This window comes from Schistocerca cancellata, chromosome 2 (assembly GCF_023864275.1).
Source record: "Schistocerca cancellata isolate TAMUIC-IGC-003103 chromosome 2, iqSchCanc2.1, whole genome shotgun sequence".
In the NCBI taxonomy this organism is placed as follows: domain Eukaryota; kingdom Metazoa; phylum Arthropoda; class Insecta; order Orthoptera; family Acrididae; genus Schistocerca; species Schistocerca cancellata.
The window spans coordinates 317,122,424-317,138,484 of NC_064627.1; the positions used below are offsets into that span (position 1 = coordinate 317,122,424).

Sequence of the window (16,061 nt, forward strand, 5' to 3'; positions counted from 1 at the left end):
TTGTGTTTTCTCCATCATCATTTCATCCCCATCCCGCACGCAGGTCGCCCAATATGGCGTCGAATGTAATAAGACCTGCACCAAGGCGGCCGGACCTGCCCCGTAAGTAGCCTCCCGCCCAATGACGCCAAACGCTCATTTCCATTTCATTTTATGAAAGGAATTTTTTCGTATGCAACAACTTAAAATCATAAAGAAGCTATACATTCAGAAAAAGAGAAACCACAAGCAAAGCAAACAGATGCACGTTCACATAAGCTTCTTTATCTTCTTTACTTATTAAAATAACTTCCAAAATATTTACCGAATCAGTTTTATTTTTCCCACCGTGTAGTTACGCCAGTGACCTGAAGGACGAGCACCTATCCGCAGGCAAGCGTTAGCGATTTGGGTAATGGAGACATGTAACACAGGTTGTGAACGTTCATAATTCCTAGACATGCTCTCGAACCAAGGTCTCTTGGCTGCGTGTGGAGCCGGGATCCCGGGCCCCCTTTTGCAGCAGCAGGTGCTGAGCCCCAGGGCGTGGTGTAATTACTAGCGAGCGCCTAGAGGGAGCCGCCCTCCGCGGGTCACTTCCGCGAGCCAGCCTCGGCGGCACCAGGCCTTTGCCTTCAGCTGCGGGGCGGCAACCGCTCGCCTGGGGCCTAACCGCGCGCCGCCGCGTGCGCCGCTTTCAATGAACTTTTGCTCTCACGTCCAGAGGTTCCGGTTTCACCTGCCCGCCTGAGACACCACGCATGAAAGGTCATCTTACGTCGAAGGCCGCCGATTGCAGTATACTTGGACAGAGGATACTAGCAGCCATAACAACGCAGTATACAGACTTCAGACGTTAACACACTTGTTATTTTGTGAAACGTTCAAGATTTCGACACAGGGCTTTTTACTCAAATGACAGCTCTCAGAGACGTACTTAGTTACGCTGCTTGTTTAATCTTCGTGACTCTCGAGATACTGAAACTAGGTTTTCTATACACTGAAGCGCCTAAGAAACTGGTATAGGCAAGTGTGTTCGAATACAGAGATATGTAAACAGGCAGAATACGGAGCTGCGGTCGGCAATGTCTTTATAAGACAAGTGTCTGGCGCAGTTGTTAGATCGGTACTGCTGCTACAATGACAGGCTATCAAGATTTAAGTGAGTTTGAACGTGGTGTTATAGTCGGCGCACGAGCAATGGGACACAGAATCTCCGAGGTAGCGATGAAGTGGGGATTTTCCCGTACGACCAGTTCACGAATGTACCGTGAATATCAGGAATCCGGTAAAACATCAAATAACCAACATCGCCGCCGCCGAAAAAGATCCTGCAAGAACGGGGCCAACGACGACTAAAGAGAATCGTTCAACGTGACAGAGTGCAACCCTTCCGCAAATTGGTGCAGATTTCAATGTAGGCCCATCAACAAGTGTCAGCGTGCGGACCATTCAACGAAACGTTATCGATAAGGGCTTTCGGAGACGAAGGATCACTCGTGTACTCTTGATGCCTGCACGACACAAAGATTTACGCTTCGATTGGGCCCGTCAGCACTGACAATGGACTGTTGATGACTGGAAACATATTGCATGGTAGAACGAATCTTGTTTCAAATTGTATCGAACGGATTGATGTGTACGAGTATGGAGACAGTCTCGTGACTCCATGGACCCTGTATGTCAGCAGGGGACTGTTCAGGCTGATGAAGGCTCTCTAATGGTGTATGGCGTGTGCAGATGTTGTGATATTGGACCCCTGATACGTCCAGATACGACTCTGACAGGTGACACGTACATAAGCATCCTGGCTTATCACCTGCAACCATTCATGTCCATTGTGCATTCCAACGGACTTCGACAATTCCAGCAGGACAATGTGACACCCCACACGTCCAGAAATGCTACAGAGTGACTCCAGGAACATTCTTCTGAGTTTAAACACTTCCGCTCGCCACCAAACTCCCCAGACGTGAACATTATTGAGCATATCTGGGATGCATTGCAAAGTGATATTCAGAAGAGATCTCCAACCCCTCGTACTCTTACGGGTTTATGGACAGCCCTGCAGTATTTATGATGTCAATTCCCTCCAGCACTACTTCAGATATTAGTCGAGTACATGCCACGTCGTGACGCGGCACTTCTGCTTGCTCGGGGGGGGGGGGGGGGGGGGGCGTGCATGATATTAGGCAGGTGTACCAGTTTCTTTGGCTCTTCAGTGTATTTTGTAATGGAAATGAGAGTGTTATTTTTTAAAAGAAATGGAAACCACAGCGAAAATCAAAAATGTTTAATTTGCAAAATTTTGAAATTTAGCTACATCTTGCAGTTACTCTTCTACATAGCAGCCCCTTGGTCTTCGACGTTTGTTTTAGCATCCTCAATCCCCTTGTCATAGAAGGCAACCGACTGTGGTTTCTGTCAGTTCTCTACGCTGGTCTCCAGTTCGTTGTCTGTGCCAATATGTTGTCATAGCCAGCGGTTGATGTAAGAGAAGAAATAAATATCAAAGGGGGCCAAGTGCGAATTGTACGGTGGGCGATCAAATATGTTCCATCGAAAATGGTACAGGGAAGTCTTTTTTTGCGCATTTTCATGAAGAAGGATAATGTCTGATGGCAACAATCCTCTTCGCTTGTTGCCGGCCGCGGTGGCCGTGCGGTTCTGGCGCTGCAGCCCGGAACCGCGGGACTGCTACGGTCGCAGATTCGAATCCTGCCTCGGGCATGGGTGTGTGTGATGTCCTTAGGTTAGTTAGGTTTAAGTAGTTCTAAGTTCTAGGGGACTTATGACCTAAGATGTTGAGTCCCATAGTGCTCAGAGCCATTTTTTTCTTCGCTTGTTCTGAACTGCCCTTCATAGATGATTTTTTTCGCTGAACAGGATCTTTGGTTAAACTCGCTTCCTTCCCTGACCGCCTGCATCATGAATGTCTGTACGTCCTGTTTCAGAGTTCCTGCACCATTGCTGCACTTTGCTGTCAGGCATGACAGTTACGTTAATGGGGGCGCGTGAAATCAGGCGGAACCGTGCAGTGTCAAGAAATCGAATGGCAACACGCACTTCACACTCGGTGAAGGACTCTTTTGTTCTAGGCATTTGTACGTGCTCACTGCCTGCTAAGAACTGAAAAGTACGACTTGGCGCGAATGACAGGCATAATAGAGACACTGCGCAACACATCTGGGCTAAAGTTCATCGGATTTTCAGCGTGGTTTTAGTTTTGCGACGGATCTGAGCTTGCAAAAAAATAGATGCTGCGTTTCTAACGGCTTTCGATAACTATTGAAAAGCTGAGTACAGTGATATAACGCCTGTTAGAGTCACTCTAGAAAGTTTCCGCCAAGTATCAGAGAAATATGCACTTACTGAAAGGCAAGGCTGTCGAAATAGGCTGTAAACATCGCCAGGGTGGCTCCCTTGTCGTGCCAAGCCTTCCGACTGTTCACTCGTTTCTAAAGAAAGCAATTGGCTTGGACATGAATATTTACACAACTTTTGTGATAGTTTTCTCCAGTCGCTTCTGATACGCTAGAAGTTAGCATAGACATGGTTCCATTTACGACAATCATTACTGATCCTGTGTCTGTGTCGTATGAAGTAGGTCCAGGAAGGAAGAAGAACAACGTTTCATCTTAGTTGTGTAAGTCTATCTTCTTGTTGCATAATATATAACACAGAGTCTGGCATAAGACTCCTCTCGCCGTAGTTTATACCGCAGTAACGGATTCCGACCACTTTGCGATTCAGTCTGTGCTCATTTCTCGAGTTTATTTCGAGTAGTTTCAACGTTTCCGTTAATAAGTGTTTCATCACTACATTTCTATGGTGGTCACGCAATTTGGTTTTTACATGTCGTTGATGCACACATCACAGAGATAGACAGAGAGAGCAAGTTACGTTACTGTTGAACAATCTTTAGTCTTGTCGTGGTACAGTCTTTGCCTTTGCGCAGTCTGATACATTCTTAGTTGAAGTGTGGTGGACGACAGACGTATTTAGTAGTGTTGTGTTGACTTGAAACCTGTTAGATAAAGAAAGGACAGCAAGGATGAGTATGATGGGTACATTGAAAAATGAGAAGAATATAAATTCTGAATACTGTCATTATTTTTCAAGAGAAGTAGTTTGACGTAAGACTGCAGCACTGCGCAGCTAGGAATGATTATTGTCAGCTAGTTAACTTGTTCAGAGCTGAGAGAAAGACCAGCCCACTTCCCTGAGTCATGAATTTGCATATTAATTGATTAATCTGTTTTTTTTTTTTATAGAAATTCTCTGTTAACTTTGTACCCTTTTTAAATCACTGTTCACTTCGTTATGTGTGAAGATCATGCGAAGTTTTACTCAGTCTTCTTTTAATATACGTTTCATGCTAAAATAGTTGTTTTGGTATATCATTTTATAGATGAAGTTACTCTCCCCACCTAACTGTTTATCATTACGCATTACCACATGCAACACTTTGAATACATATTATGTATTTAGAAACAGAAATCAAGCTTAGCCACTGGTTGCTTGCTGTTAGCTGTTGTGCTTTCGAGAAATCTGCAACAGTGTTGTGAAGACGCGAGGTAAGCGGAAATTTTAATCAGGGACAGATAATGATCTTACTGCCGTTGCGCATTTAATACAAAGTCAAGCTGCATTCAGATCAGTTACAAAAAAAATGGCTCTGAACACAATGGGACTGAACTTCTAAGGTCATCAGTTCCCTAGAACTTAGAACTACTTAAACCTACCTAACCTAAGGACATCACACACATCCATGCCCGAGGCAGGATTCGAACCTGCGACCGTAGCGGTCTCACGGTTCCAGACTGTAGCGCCTAGAACCTCTCGGCCACCCCGGCCGGCTCAGATCAGTTACAATTCAGGTCATGTTAGGTTCTTGAAAGTTGGGCTAAATTTCAGACAGAAACAAAATATAGAGAGCAGCTTACATAGTCTGTTCAAGAACTTTCGAATTTCTTTTAAAAAATTATATCGATCTATTTAAGAAAATCATATTTGCTTCAGAGTCTCGGATGGTACAAAATTTGAACCACACAACAAATTTGCGTACTATCATTCGTAAACTGTAAATTTTAATTGCCGGAAATGTCATATTTATTAAAATACTCCGGGATAGTATGCCATGGTCGGGCGAATTTCTCGTTGAAACCCAACGCATCATCCCAAACGTCTGACACCGAATGATATCTGGATTCCAGTGCTGTAGAAGAAGTGTACCGGTCTTCCACCGTAGTGTGATAGCAATGGCAGACGGCAACAACCGACGACGGTCAATAGCGCTCGATTTTTCGGAAAATGTAACGTTACGTCTCTGCGCAGGAGCACCTGGAAACGAAATTTTACTTTAGTCAGTAGGGAGCCATTGTAAGCGTCGTACCTTCAAAACAGCTATAACCTGTCTTGAAGATGTCCTCCTCCGATGGGTTCGAAACTTTGGGTTTCAACAAGAAATTCATCAGATCACTGCATAATGGGCATGAATATTTTAGTAAGCGTACTATCGTTCGCCGAGAACCTGGTTATGTCTTACACTGCTTACCCTGAATACAGTCGAGGAGTCTCACCCCACAGCCCACTGGACAGCGTCGTCACGCGAAAAGGAAGAAATGTCTCAACAGTATAGCCGATTAAAAGTAGAAAACATCTGATAGTTGCAATGTGAATATCAGCGTTCATTTTTACTTTAGTCAGGCTACTTCTTGGAAACATAGCGTTTGGAGTTATGTGTCTTTTTTTCTTTTTTCTTATGACAATCAGCAGTCGTGGAGGCCTTTGATGCGCTACACCACGACGTCCTCTTCTGTATCAACAACCTCATCATCTTTGATTGTTAAGTGCACTCAGAATCATCGACTATTTTTTATATTCCAGTCTCTGTCTCCCGCTAAAATTTTTGCCTTTTGGTGCTCCCTCTAGTTCCACGATAGTATCTCCCTGACCTGTTAGCCCATGTCCTATCATCCTGCCCTTGTTATTGTCACTGTTTTCCACGTATTCCTCTCTGTACAATTTAATTTTTAGTATTCTCTAACAACACATTTAAAGCTCTTAGATGCTATTCTGTTCCGATTTTCCCTCACTCGATGGTACTCTTCCATACAATGCTTTGTCCCAGACATACATTCCATCCCTAAGAATCCTTCGAGCCAGTCATATGTTAGAGAAGGTAATAAGACCACAAGAGGTGTTTTACAATGTCGAGACCGTGAGAGTATCTTAGAGGGTTGTAGCCTACAATTTCTCCTGTGCACAAGAACTTGTAATGTACGAATAGCGCAAACCCTTCTCCAAACTACTGATGCTCTCCCAATGGGGTAACTATTTTTAAGAAAGAATGTCTCTCACTCACTATCCTCAAATGCAGAATGTTATCCAAGATTTTGTAACAGAATTTCATGGCCTAGGGTTTCGTTCACCTATTCCTCTTTCATATTTAAATACGGTCGTTTTCTACGGGTATGATTGTTCATCCGAACAGGAGTATTGAAATACGTGGCATTTCTTCAGAACCCTGTTACTAACAGTTCTCAACAATTATCTGCTCTTCTTTTCCCCTTCGGGATACTTGCTCTTATTTCAACTTCACACAATTGCGAGTTTTTATAGCGGTCAGACGATGGTAACGTCATGCGTTCTTTTTGGGAAAACGCATTTTTAAACGGGGAAATTTAAAATCTCGCTTGCCTTCTGTATTCTCCTATTTCGCTTCGTGGCTGTCAATATCAGTATCTTACTTTTCTTAGACATACCCTGTTACATTCATTCGTAATCACTAAAATAAGAATGGAGCATTAAGTATCTTGTTATAAGATCTGTTCAAATATAACTGTTAACAATAGTGACGACCCTGCGCAGATGTTGGACAAGGGCACAAGAAACAGAAGAATGTTAACAAGCACGCTCATACATTGAATATTGCTTAACTGTCCACACAGGTTTAGCCAACAAACAATGGAAGACATATTATTCGTCTTGGTTGCATTAACATTTTAAACGGCAGGTTTCGTTACAATACAAACCATCCTCCGACGTGAATGTATCGGTTTTCAAAGTAATCCGCCAAAAACCCCGTGCTCCTTGTACGCATAAGCCTTCACGGTTTCATCAACAGAAGTGACTTCCCTCAGATATCTAACAAAAATGGTTCAAATGGCTCTGGCACTATGGGACTTAACATCTATGGTCATCAGTCCCCTAGAACTTAGAACTACTTAAACCTAACTAACCTAAGGACATCACACAACACCCAGCCATCACGAGGCAGAGAAAATCCCTGACCCCGCCGGGAATCGAACCCGGGCGCGGGAAGCGAGAACGCTACCGCACGACCACGAGCTGCGGGCTATATCTAACATTTCATAACATTATTTGCTGATAGTCGGACAGGTTACTTTCGTAACCGATACATTGAGATCTGAGGATGGTTCATACTGAATCTAAAACGGTCATTTACAACAGTAATGCAGTCAAGAGGGATAACAGATCCGTTTTAAAACCAGTGATAGCGGATTTGTTCTCCAAGGATATTATGTCAATGTTTGCAGGAAAAAAATGAGTGCGAGCAGTGTCTGATAACCTCTGTAGCCAAACTGAGTGTGCTCACTGACGCTGTACATCAGCAACATGACAAATACGAACTCGGAAATTTTGTCGCTGGAGTTCGGGGTCACCCTGCCCACAGTATTCAGACAGCTCTACACCATCTGAGAGCTCAGTTGTACATAAACTTTTTGGGTGGAAATTCTCCACAAGCAGGAATGTTTACTAGTAGCTGACAAACTCGGCGTTGCCCAGGTATTCATTCTGCCAGTTTTCTATTAGAAACGAAAACTAAAAACGAACGGTGTTTCTGGTGAAGTACCGAAAAAAATTCGTTTGCATGTATTTGTGAAAACATCTTTTAAGTTGTGAAACAGTCGTACAAAGAAATATGCATAATTTGAGAACGTATAAGAATAGTATACAAATCAAGAAACATAATACCGGACTGTACGCTTGGCGCAGCTGCTTCACATCTCTACAGTGCGATTATATAAACGTCTCTATGGCAAAGCGCTTCATAGCTGAATACACGGCTATCGTTTCCGCGAACAGCCGTTCGCGCTTCGCAGATGAAGCTGTCGAAAACGCTGCCTGATGTCAGAAATTTCCTTAAGTTGATTCGACTTGTTGGAATGTCTTAGTGGTAAAGAATAAATGTACTGAAACTTCATGCACAATGCGGCATTCTTCCACGTATCTCCTCAGTGTTTATGACGTCATACTATGTGTCATACAACGATATATTCGTGTCGGTGCGTTCAGTAGTGTATATAATAAGTGAAATACGTTGCGAATAGAGCTAGTGGCAAAGAAGTAATAAATTTAAACGTCACGCATGATGCGGCAGTTCTTTTCACGCGTCTCAGCGTATACAGCGTCATGTCTCCCGCTCTATGTGTCATACAATGATATAACTTTTTAGGTACGTTGGTACAGCCAGCGGTTTATTTGGATATTTTCTGCAAATTTATTACGGATAGATTCTGTAGGAAAGAAGTAATAAATTTAAACGCCCCCACGTCTCAGTGTTTATGACATCATGTCTCCTGAACTATGTGTGATACGATGATATACTTCTGTAGCTGCATTTACCGGCCTATGTGGATACTGCCAATTGCATTTAAACGTCATGCATGATGCGGCATTTTTTTCAAGCCTGTCATTGTTTATGACATCATATCTCCTTAACCGTGATACGCAGATTGTTTTTATCCCATACCGATTGTTACCTGACATAAAGGGATACTTGCAGGAAGTTTGGTTGAAGTCGGTTCAGTTGTTTAGGAGGAGATGTGGAATACACACACACACAATTTATGTAAGAGATACGGATTCCTCCAGAAACATAGTCCGTAAGGCATTTACAACGATGTGTTCCTGGCACGAATAAGCTTTCACGATTTCACTGACTGAGCTGCCTCAAATAACTAGCATTTCCTAGCACCAGTAGTTTTGATCTGCGAAATATAAGGGTCTCTCATTTCGGTCACGCTGGGAGATCGCACACAGACAAGATTAACAACGGTACGTGACCGCAGTCGGCGCTCGTTCCGTATGTTAAGTCGCAGTCTGGGCGTGAGGCTTCGTCACGACGCTGGGATGACCGCTCTAGAAAGCTGCATCAGGGCGTCGTAAGACTCACAGTAGGAGCTGAGGTCAACTCACCGTAGGCGATCTCACAGCGACGGGGGCAGCAGCGGCAGCGGCGCCTGCAACACAGCAGTAAATCAAATTAAAGCGCCGTAAGCTCGCGAAATTATAAATTAGCTGCGTCTAATACTACAGGCGTCTAATACTACAGGTGCACGCCGGGTAATGCATCACTTCGGATGCGGGGTGAAAATAAGCTGGCGTGCAGGTGATGTACCACTGCCCCCACGCAGCTGTTTTTGGACCGCTGAATTAATTACCAAAAAAGCTTTTAAGTTCCGCCAGGTGCGCGGTCGTAATCTGTTCCTGGGAAGGACCTCCCGTGTTTACAAAATTTGGCAATGATAGCTCTATTAGTTGTCTCCGATAAACAAATGACTCACGACACCGAACGGGCGAGGTCTCAGAGTCATAATAGTAAATTCTAATGGACGCTCTCGTGAAGAGTGCCTAATAGAGCAGGGCGGCTTGTACCGGTGGCTACTGGATAACAGGGGACAGTCATTTCGGCTCCGAACCTGCTTATTATCTTCGCGTCTCAATTTAGGGGGCAACGACATCGCCAGGTACGGAGAGCTTACAGTGCCAACCGTTTTCCGTCCCACCTATTATCAGATTTACGCTCCTGGCACTAATAGGAAAAATTGTGAGCTCAGACATGAAAGCTTCCCCGTCAAATCCAAAGCTTCTTCCGTGAATAAATTTTACAGCGTCTCTAATGAAGGTAGTTCTGGGATATTCGAAGTAATTCAGGAAATACAAGTAGCTCTATTAAGGAAGAGAGGTGGAGAGAGGCGTCCCACGTCTGCACAATGGGTTTCCACAAAAATTGTTCTATCACAAACGCCTCCCTTCATTAAGTTTCCACTGATACTAAAAATGACATCCCATTACTTGTAATGGAGCCATTATTACGTTAAACAATATGATGAAGCGAAATCGTAAATTTATTTTCTGACTCACCACCGACAAGGGGCAGGTGCATTGATTTCTCTCTTCTTTTGTGATGTTACATTGTCCCCTCCTTCATGACATGTTTTCCCCAGTGACGAAATGTACGACTTAACTGAAAGATGCAAAATTGGAAGACGACGGAGAAGACATGGTTCTCTCGCTACAAGCTGAATTAATACGAGAGTAGGAAAAAGAAAATAGCGCTGTAACGTGTAGTTCTATTTGATGCATGCCAATATATTTTTGTATGCTGACGGATTGTGTGTCTTAATTCTTTCTTTCTCCCGCGGATTTTGTCGATGGTTTTATTCTAACATCCGTGGATTGTCATATGCTGTCCGGGCTCGTCTTTTGGCTGTGTTTTGAAGATGTGTTGTTGATCATGCGTGGTTCAGATAGGATGCCCATCTGCCGTTTCCTCCAAGGTTTTACCGAGGAGTAACATGTTTTTACGTGCACTTTTACCTTGGAGTTCGTGGCACATGAATTATAAATTTTATATGACCGGAATATATACCTTCAGGGTACGAAATCGGTCGTCATACAGTGAAAGCACAATAAACGGCTATTGCGCATATGGACTTTCACTCTGGATTAATATAAACTATTTTAACACTTCTGATTTTAAATTGTTTGATTGTCCTTCACATTATGTTATTTTATTTTGGCTGGAACAGTATCAGGCTCCAAGCTGATCTTCAGCGATTGTAAATTTGCTTTTGTGTCATAGAATGTTCTAAAGTTTTCAGGAAATTTCACTTTAATTTTAATTGGTTTTTAGCACAGCCTTGTCATGTTATAAATGAGACAGCGTGCTTTACATTACTAGCGACTTACATTGGCAGTGCACCGCTGGCAAAATGAAGCACGTAGTCTCATTTTTAGGACGAGCTAAAGACCAATTAAAACTCAAAACTAACCTTTTCTAAAACCTTTAGAAATTATATGAGGAGTCAATAGTAAATTTACCACCGCTGAACTTCGCTATTCCCAAAATAGACAATAAAACAACGTAATTCATCAACTTCTGGAAGAGTTACGTTGCAAGAGTTGAGCTGTCTCGGAGAATTTAGATTTGTCACGCTAATTAGGAATCAGTTTTTCATTTATGTCAGGTTGATGCTCCAGTTTTCTTGCGTGCTTACCGATTTTATGGCGCACGAGTTTCTGCCACCTGTCCATCCGATAGCTGTGCGTACCAGGAGCAAATACGGTAAATTATTGTTGCAGCTGAAACAGGGTTTCTTATCGAAGACGTAGAAACGCTGCCATTTAACCATTAATACTACCAACAGATTCAAATTTTGTTTGCTGTAAAATTAAAAATTTGTATTTTTCCACAGGTACGAAGCATAGAAAGACTCAATAGTTATCGCCAAGTCCTTGGTACTGTGGTGCTCTTCCTATACGTCGCTATTACATCATCTTCACTGCCACAATTTCTGATTTTGTTTCCTTGCTTGTTTATCCGTCTTTACGTAACATAGGACATTCAGTTTCTCGTCTTCATGTCCACATTTCTCCTGTTTTGGGTTTTGGTCACCTAGAGACGACATAAAATGAAATAATGCATTTACATTCGTTTTCTCTCCGTTTATTCTCGTTTTCCAGTAGTTTTTCAAGTTCTTTTTTCTATCCTTTCTTCCTACTGGCAGTCAATCTTTCTTCTTTCCTTCTCCTGGCACCCTATGAATCATGTTAATGACAGTAGTTTTAATTAATTTACGATACTCATATTTCTTTACGATTATATGTTGCACTTCTCCTATGGTTTTGAGAAGTACTAACTATTCCTCTTTTCGAATTCTTTCTCGTTTCTTTAGTTTTCTCTTATCGATCAGTAAGATTTCGGATCATCAATACTTCTTTGAGATTTCTTTCTTATTTCTGTATAATATTTTTCGCGCCGTGTCGTTCCTTAGCTGGTTTGCATCTATATTAAGGTTTTCCTAGAAGAAGTGGCGTAGCTTGACAGCGTGTGTCATAAGGCCTAGGGGTAGCTTAAAGTGTTACATTGTATCATCAAAAATGGTTCAAGTGACTCTGAGCACTATGGGACTTAACAAACGAACTAAAGCGCCTAGAACCACTCGGCCACCGCGGCCGGCTATAATCAAAAAAGACAAACTTTATTAAATGACGAATTCCTATAATCAGCTTGCGACAGTCCAGTAAAGTTATACAAGATCAGTATCTTCATGATATAAATAAGGTGTGTTCAAAACATAGCGTTAACGTTTGTTTTTCTGCAAAGAATTTTATTAATTCACATTCATCAATGTTATCCCTTTCAGTATAGTTCTCATTCGATGTCATACACTTACGCCAGCGCTTTCTACTATCCTTTATGGCTAATAGAAAGCGCTGGCGTAAGTGTGTGACATTTTTGTAACTGGATCCTTCGTATAGCTTTTAGCTCTCTCAGCGAAGCGGTTTTAATTTCATCCAAGAGTGTAAAACGACGACCTTTTAAGGTTTTCTTCATATATGGAAACAGAAAAAAAGTTACATGGAGTCATGTCTGGCGAATGTGGAGACTACATTATGATTACAGTATCGTTTTTCGCCAGAAATTACGAGCAAGCAACGAATTGTTAGCAGGTGAGTTATCGCGGTACAAAAGCCTTGAATTGTTTTCCCGCAAAATTGGCTTTCCTTTTTTTTTATGGATTACGCAAAAGACGGCGAACTTGGAACTTCTTACCGATAGTTCGATCTTGTGGTAAGAACATATGGTGCATACGCTTTTGAAATCTATGAACACAGTGAGCATAAACGTCATATTTGATCACAGTTGTCGAGCTTTTTCGCTCTTGGAGATCCAGAATGCTTGCAATGAGACGTGTAAATCTCAGTTTTCACATCAAACTTGTAAAAATTGTCAGCTGTATGACACTTCTCAGTAGTATCGTTGTTGACTTTATTTGTCGATCCTGCACAACTTGTATTCACCGCTGTTCTTGTTCGGAATTCAGCAACAATAGAACAAGGTTTCGATACCAAAAACTTCCGAAATACGAGAGCTATTCGGAAAGTAAAAAAAATGTTCAAATGTGTGTGAATTCCTAAGGGACCAAACTGCTTAGGTCATCGGTCCCTATACTTACACATTTCGTAAACTAACTTAAATTAACTTATGCTAAGAATAACACACACACCCATGCCCGAGAAAGGACTCGAACCTCCGACGGGAGGGGCCGCGCATTCCGTGACATGACGCCTCAAACCGCACGGCCAATCCCCGCGGCTCGTAAAGTAAGATCTGTTCGATCGCGAAGTAATCACAGTAGTAAGCCGATGAAGCTTTGCACAGGTGTGTTGAGCAGCGTCTCTAGTATGCCCGTCGTTCGCGTCACGTCGCTCTTTTCTGTGCCGAGCGCCCAGTGAGCACATAAAGATGCCTAGAGCAATAGTGTCTCCCGCCAAGCATGTGTGCCTGTCAGAGATTTCATCTGATTTCATGCAGCTCACACAACATGTCAAGCGTTTCCTTCTTCACGAGAATTCTCAGCCGCACACTGCTAGGGCAATGAGAGCGCTCCTGCCGCGTTTCCGATGCAAAGTGTTTGATCAACCACAATACAGCCCGGACTTGGTTCCGTTGGAGCTTCATCTCTACTCACAAGGAACGCTGGCTATGAAGACAAATTTTGGCACACAGAACGAGCTGCAGACCCGTGTAGAGAACTGGCGGAAAGCACACACGGCTGCCTTCTACAACGAGAGTATCGGAAACTTGGTACAGTGCTACGAGAAATGTCTCAGTCGGAGCGGAGACTGTGTTGAGAAGTAGCTGGAAGGTGTAGCTAATTATTGCAGATAAAACATTTTTGATTTTCACTGTGGTTTCCATTTCGCGAACTATCGGAACTTACTTTCTGAATAGCTCTCGTATTTCATAACATGAGCCAGCTGATATGGCAAGCTGCCAGCGAATTCTTTGATTGTGATGAACACATCTTTCATTTTTTCCACTATTACATCGCTTGATGATGTGCTGGGTGTCCAGGGAACTCGACTGCTTCAACGTCTTCACAGCCTTCATCGAAACGCTTGCACTACTCGGAAACCCTTGTTGTACTCCTAGCTTACTTATCAAAAGCATTATTAGTACATACAAAACTTTGCTGGATTTTATTTTACTCTTGTAGCAAAATTCAACAGGAAGTACTTGACTCGCTTTTATTCAAAATGAATAATCGCCAATGCTACCAAAACAAATTCAACCTTTTTTGACAACTGTCACTAGACTACATATCCTACACTTTTCAGACATGTTTACCGACATAATAACAACAACAAATCGCACGATCAAATACAACACGCGAAACTACAAAATTCTCATTACTCTCAGAACACACCTTGGATGGAATTTGTTGTGACTGATTGAAAAGTAGCATGTTATAAAATATATTCCGCATTAAATTCAGTTTTTTTGTCTAAGCGGAGCTGAAAGCAGAGATAAGTAGGGAAAAAAACATACTATTACTCAGTATACGTAGTAACTAATGTGATCTTGTGAGTTGTATATCGGAAGATGCTTGCGAGAATCAGCAAATAAATCGTAAATTCTACCAGTGTTGTCAACGCGCCATATTCGGCCCACGAGGTGAAGCGAATGTTAGGAGCAAGAGGAGTCCCGTGGGTTCGCGTCCGTTAACAGCGAGACGACGCCTTACAGCTAACATCCTGCCAGGTTCCGCGGGCTGTGAGTCGCGCACGGGATGCGACATGGTGCCTGGGTGTCCTTGCAAACTTTTCCGCGGGTTTTTGCGTGTTTACCTGCCGCCGTAAAACAGCTCCTGTCTGAGTACCCATTCTGCCGGCTGCCGCGCCTCATTTAGCGGTCGAAGACAAAGCGAAGACGAGCAGCCACCATCGGCACAGAAGCGTAAGAAGCAATTTCCGTTTTCCTGTCATAGCGCAGGCGGCTTCTTGACTTCCCCTGGATGGGCTTCGCGCTCCTTCCCTTGTACCCTTTCAAAAGCTACTCTAAGTAAAGTGGAAGGTTTATATTCACTAAAGTTTTTCTCGGGAACTCCGAAGAACGAGAGGGGCCCGTTCGGCAGTGCATTCGGTGCTGCAGATGACTGCTTGTCCAAACTACTGGCAGTTCAGAAAGGTTACAAATAAAGAGCACGCCATAGAATGAGCAAAAGCTAGCAGGCAAGTACGGGGGCTTTTATTAAATTCCGTTACATTCGATAACGTAGAACCTTGCAGCCAACTTATGTTATAACACTGAGACGTAGAATCCATCAATTGGCTGCTCTTATTGTATAACAGCAAACTGGGAGGCAGGAGAACCAGACATAATCGGAACAGCTCGCCCGAGTAATAACCGTTGGCCAGCCTTGGTGTGTTTTAGAGATGGTTTCCTACGTGTGAAAGTATGCCCAGTTGGTTTTTGATTTAACGTTAAGAAAACAACGCACAAATTTACACGATTCACATGCGTACAGCGGACATGACTTATCCAACCCACCGTCCCTCCTTTTAGGTAAGTATAAAGTGAAGTCGTGGACTACCTAACTAAGGATCAGCACCGCTTTGCCCCTAGGAAGAAACTAAAAAGAAAGAAGGAAAAAGGGAAGGCTCAAATTAATCTTCTAGTCAACATCACCATCACTGAAAGAGGAGCGCTAGCTCAGCAGAACATTATTGGAAAAATCGTCGATCGCCAACTCACTGAAAAAAATCACTGCATTTGGTATCGGGTTTCCACAGACACGCTGCTTGAAATCCAGATGGTGAGCGTGTATAAGACATCGTTTGTGGTGGACTACTACAGGAAGTGCACAAAAATATGGAAGCATCAAAAACCCAACACATTATCATACCTAACACTGTGTAGGAAACCCATTGCATTCAGAACAGCTTTCAGTCTTCTCGGAATGGATACATACAGAACCTACACA

At 43.0% G+C, this 16,061-nt stretch overlaps 1 protein-coding gene across 1 annotated transcript in view; it reads right to left on the minus strand.

The window, feature by feature from the left end:
* LOC126153665 (protein jim lovell-like) overlaps positions 1 to 16,061 on the minus strand; it is a 791,593-nt gene that overhangs the window by 517,338 nt on the left and 258,194 nt on the right. Inside the window, exon 2 of the mRNA XM_049916086.1 lies at positions 9,205 to 9,248. The gene's annotated coding sequence lies outside the window, so the exon portion shown is untranslated. The remainder of the gene's footprint in view (positions 1 to 9,204; positions 9,249 to 16,061) is intronic.